This window comes from Suricata suricatta, chromosome 4 (genome assembly GCF_006229205.1).
Source record: "Suricata suricatta isolate VVHF042 chromosome 4, meerkat_22Aug2017_6uvM2_HiC, whole genome shotgun sequence".
NCBI lineage: Eukaryota > Metazoa > Chordata > Mammalia > Carnivora > Herpestidae > Suricata > Suricata suricatta.
Window position 1 is genome coordinate 27,939,374 of NC_043703.1, and position 5,561 is coordinate 27,944,934.

General features: G+C 41.3%; 1 long non-coding RNA gene across 1 annotated transcript in view; it reads right to left on the reverse strand.

The window, feature by feature from the left end:
• Window positions 1–604: 604 nt before the first annotated feature.
• LOC115289023 overlaps window positions 605–5,561 on the reverse strand; it is a 45,250-nt gene continuing 40,293 nt past the window's right edge. The window contains exon 3 of the long non-coding RNA XR_003907343.1: window positions 605–699. This is a non-coding gene — a long non-coding RNA (uncharacterized LOC115289023). The remainder of the gene's footprint in view (window positions 700–5,561) is intronic.

The window sequence follows — 5,561 nt, forward strand, 5'->3', positions numbered from 1 at the left end:
GTGAGGGCGGGGAGTTCTATAAAGGAAAATTAGGTGCTGACACCAAGCGAAAGGAAGAAAGAGAAAGGGAGAGTATTTGGGGGAGTTGATGCCGGACTACCAAAACCCACAAATGTCCACTTGGCCATACAGAAGACTTCCACTTCATAACTCAATTTGGTGCTCTCTCTTACCTTGAAAAAATACTGATTAATATGTTTTCCACTGCGCTCCAATTGTGATCAAATATATCTAAAACACAGTAGGACTCGCCCACCTTGTTCTGACTTATGCCCAAAATAGCATAAGCTCTTTGGCTGCCATACTTCACATTATTCATTTATGTATGTGCAAAGTCTACTGAAACCCCTAAGCCTGTTTCATAGGAAGTACGGTGAGGCCAGGTCTTGCTAGCACCATTGTATACGAGCAACTGATGTTTCAACTTAAATGTGGAATTTTACATTTATCCCTATTAAGTTACATCATTAGTTTTAGTCCACCATGACTTATTCAAAATCTTAGCCTGTTATCCAGTAATTTGCCACCCCTCCAGCATGGAGCCTCCATGTGCAGATTTATGAGCTTCTCTATAAGGTGGTGATATAAAGCGGGGGAGGGGGGGAGGCAGTCAGCCTTGGTTGCATCCACCCTTCACTGATTATTAGTTCTGCAAACTTGAGCAAGCTTCTTAATCCTTCTGTGTCTCAGTTTTCTTCTCTGTAAATAAAGGATAATATTATCTGCATTGTAAGATCTTTTTTCATTTTTATTTTTTTCAACATTTATTCATTTTTGAGAGACAGAGTACAAACAGGGGAGGGGCAGAGAGGAAGACACAGATTCCGAAGCAGCTGTCAGCACAGAGCCCAATGTAGGGCTCAAACCCATGAGCAGTGAGATCATGACCTGAGCCAAACTCGGATGCTTAACCGACTGAGCCACCCAGGGGCCCCTAAAAGGAGATAAGCTAATTCATGTAAAAAGCAAAGCACATAATTCATACTCAATAATTCTTAGCAAATATAATATTGCCTGTGTACATCTAAACCAGCGATGAAGATGTATAGATCAGAATCTTGGCAGAGCCTTGCTTCCATAAGGAATATTCTCTGCATATCATTGAAAATTCTTGATGAATCATCCTCTGCTTTGTCAACCTAAATCTAAAAATAGCATTAACATTTAGCCGTGTTTCCTTATGTCATTTTTATAGGACGCTGGTCTGTATCTCCACTTCCATTGCATCCAGAGCAGACCCCCCGAAGGCTGTTGTAGACACAAGTACAAATATCTACTTCTAGTCCTGGTCCTTCAAGTCTTAACTCAGCGAATATAGGCCAATCATTTAACCTCTATGGATCTCATTTGCCTCATCTGAAAGGAAGGAAGGAAGGAAGGAAGGAAGGAAGGAAGGAAGGAAGGAAGGAAGGAAGGAAGGAAAAGAAAGAAGGAAAGAAAGAAAAGGAGGAATGAGGGGTGGAATAAAGAAAGGGAAAGAAGAAAGAAAGGGAGAGAGAGGAAGAAAAGAAATTGTTGAATCAAATTTGATTTTCTTGAAAGTCCAAGTTACTTGTAAAATTCTTTGCAAAACTCCTCATGTCTAAATATAGCCCACAATAATCCAAGCTCTGGTGGCTCTGCCTGATCTTCTGCAGGGTTGTGCCATCATGTGGGTAGTGTGTTTGGGCCACTGGGCCTCATCCTGCCATTGTGACTGAGTGACTGTAAGAGAAGAATTTGTGCTATTCATACAGCACTTCAAAGAGTGGTGTTAGAGATCCAAGGGTGTTTGTGAAAACCTCAAATGGAAATCAGACTCCTAAACCCTGTTCTGGATTTGCTGAAGCAGTATTTCTGGGAGGCGGGGCCTAGAAATCAGTAATTTATTAAGCTTCTGGGTGATTCACACCAGTTTGGTAACTACTGACCAACACAAGACTACACGCCCAACAGGGAATTTGCAAGTGTTTGTTGGAAAATTGATCCTCTGGATATAAAGAGAAAGATGATAGGAATAGAACACGGCTTCTCGCCCTGGTGTCTGCTAGCTCAGAGCCACACCAAGTGGGTAACACGTAGGTACCCGTTCACTCCTCAGATGCTGCATCTATGATATCTTCGGCAGACGCTCTCAAACCACAGAATCCACTCTTAGAAATTAGTGCTGGAAAACACTTTCCAAAATAGTCAGAGATGAACCTCCCCATCAGGGATTTCCTAAGTCACTTCTGCTTTAGAAAATAGATCATCTTTCCCCTCTGGCTGTCGATGATACATTAGAGATTCTGCAACTAAAGCGAGGCCATTCTTCCAAAACCTCAGCCAAAGCACTCAGACGGCACCACACAGCCCTGAGCCACCAACATGCTATGCAGGACAACAGGCGTCCTCCCCAAAGAGTGTAGTCCAGGAGAAGCACCAGGCGTGTCTACAATGGCTTCAAAAGCTCTGAGTTTTCAAACATGCACTTATTGAAGCCTTTAGTTCCCTGACTCTGAGGATCTGTATTTTCCCTTTATAATCAACACTAGAATAGCATGGAAGGATGCTGAACAGCTAATTAATCGCTTTCCAGCACTACGAATGCTAAGTGCTACTGTACTTTTGCGCCTGTTGTGTGAAGAGATGCCATATTTTCAGAACTGTCAAAAGGATGTTTCCATTTTTCATTTGTACTAGATTGCATTTGGAAGTTGGCTTTGTAAAATTTGGTGATCCTCTTCAAGGGGTAAGAGAAGAAAAGTATTTATTGGTCCCCTCTTAATTCAGTCCTCTGGATCTATTTATTAATAGGAGGTTAATAAATCTGGACAGAGGGCAATGAAAGAAGCCTGAAGTCAGGGCATTGTCTTTGTCCTTTAATTTTTTTAATTTCTTAAAGTTATTTATTTATTTATTTATTTATTTATTTATTTATTTATTTAGAGAGGAGAGAGAGAGAGAGAGAGCAGTGCACACAAGCAGGGAGGGGCAGAGAGAGGGAAAGAGAGAATCTCAAGCAGGCTGTGTGCTGTTAGCACAGAGGCCAATGTGGGGCTTGATCTCACGAAACAAACTGTTGAGATCAGACTGAGCCACCCAGATGCCCCTAATTTTTTTAAATCATGGTAGTCAATCTTTACCAACACCTCCAAGTTCTTCAAGGCAAACTGCTCTCTACTCAAATTCCGTTTCTTTGCCAGCAGGCAGTCACACCCCTGAAGGAGGTGGGGAAGGATGATTTTGTTAAGGATATTTGAATAATCGAACTTTGTCTCTCTTTTTTTTCATTGGTCTAGAGGATTAAATCATCAGTGGGATTGCCCAGTCTTAAGTATTAATTAAGTTTTTAGGAAAATATTTAGTTCTATTGCTTTCAAGTAGCTGCAATGGCTATGTTTAACACTTAGATGTACTTTAATGAATAGATGTTAGGTTTTCATCATGTCTTCTTCTCTTCTAAAAGCTGCCTGTATTCTAAAAAGGGTTTTAAATGGTGCTCTCTGATCCTGTTTACACTATCAATTTTCTTATCAAACACTTCATTCATTAATATAAAGATAAATTTAACCCCAGGTATGATCATCGTAACTTCCAAATAATTGAAAGAAGGTTTAAAATTTTTTTAGGTGTTTATTTTATTTTTGAGAGAGAAAGAGATAGAGCATGACCGGGGAGGGGTGGTGGGGCCGGGGGAGGTGGAGTGGACACAGAATCTAAAGCAGGTTCCAGGCTCTGAGCGGTGAGTACAGAGCCCAAGCAGGGCTCGATCCAATGAACTCCGAGATCATAGCCTGAGCTGAAGTGGGTTGCTTAACTGACTGAGTCACCCAGGCATCCCTGGAAGAAATTTTTAAGAAAAATTTTGGAGATTTCTAAGAGCCTTACATCTAGGAGGAGAAATATCACAACAGATCACTGGTAATTATTGGTAAGAGATTTAGTTAGGGTCATGTAAAGCTCACTTTAGGGTGGAATGTAGGAATCCACTATATTGACTCTGCTCCTTCACAGATAGGAAAAGGAAGCTCAGAGAGGTGAATCTAAATATACAAAGCTTAATAACCAGGTTCCAATTAGCCAAGTTCCAACCGAAGCTAGGGGCCCGTATTTCCCAGCCTACAAAGGAATTCTAAGAGTGTCTGACTCCAGACCTAGTGAGATTAAAGGTCTGAAATATGTGTCAGTCAGCTCTGCTTCTCTCTGGGCATGTCTCAGATCTGCCTTCCTCTGGGTGGCCTATATGTGGGAAAGATAGAGACCAGCAGCTATTGGTTTATATTATCCTTTTAATCCATAGTAACAGTGAGATGCAAGTGCTTCTTTCCTGATTGTTCCAACAAAATCCCAGGGAAGACCCTAATTACCGTGATTTGGTCATATATTTATCCTTGAGCCAATCATTGTGGCCTGCGAGGTAGGATATAACTCGTGTGCCAAAGGTGTGCAGCCCAGCCAGGGGTGGGGGTGGGGATGGGCGACAAGTCCCAAAGAGAACAGATGCCATGCAGGGGAAAAACAAAACATACCACCCACTACTCACAGCCACGTGGTGAGCAAGTGACAAAGTTAATAATACAGCCAGAGTTCCTTATTCCTGGTCCGGTGTTTCCTTCCACAATGGCAGTTTTTGTTTTGTTTTGCTTTATTTTTCTTTGTCTTAATTTTGGAGCCCATTTGGTTACTATTTCTTTTGACATAATTTAGTGATTGGGAAAGACATATGTCTTCAAAAATATCATCTTCTGCCTTGCCAATATGTCTTATTTTTATTTCAAAAGAGTCAACCTGCCTATCTCTCAGAGCCCTGCAGAAATTTATGCTCCTTTGTAGCTGGACTTCCTCATGGGAGAGATGTTCAAGAGAAGATTCTTAGTGTCTGCCATCCCATTTTCCAACATATGGTCCAACATGTGGCCAAAGAACTGCTGAGGGTGTCTGGTTCCCCCACTCTGGCCTGCTGCCTAAAGCGAGGGAAAACACTAATCTATGTCCCAAGTGACCAAAACCTTTAGAACCTTTTAACTCTTCTTCCAAGAGCCTCTTACAAGAGTCCACAATTGCCCTAAATGGGGCCTGTTTGAAAAGGGCCACCTCCACCATCCTGCTGGTTTTCCCTGAGGCTGGCACATGGTGTACTCACTAAGAGTAAAAGGAAATAAGTGCACTCCATCAGCCTCCTTCCCTTTTCTATCAAATGGAAGTGGTGTTATAATATTGATATGATCAAGACTAATGAGCCATTAATTTTAATTCAAAAAAATGAGGTAACTGAACATGATCTTTTACAGCGCATTGATCTGATATCAATGCAAGGTTACATTTCCTCTTGGAAATATGCCTACTCTTCACAAGCAATTTTAAAATGTTCCTCATATGAATGTGCTTTTCTATGTGCCAAAAATAAAGCTAATAGAAGGAGACAAATAGAATGTCTGAAGAGAAAATATGTCCACCTTTTTGCATTTCTTCATTCTTCTCCTCTTTCCTTTGAGAGTCAGGCTGGGCGACAAGTCAATTTGTGGGTCACCAGAATGTACTTGGGGGAAGCACCAACTTCCTAATGAATGTAAATATATTAGAAGGTCAAAAACGTGTTA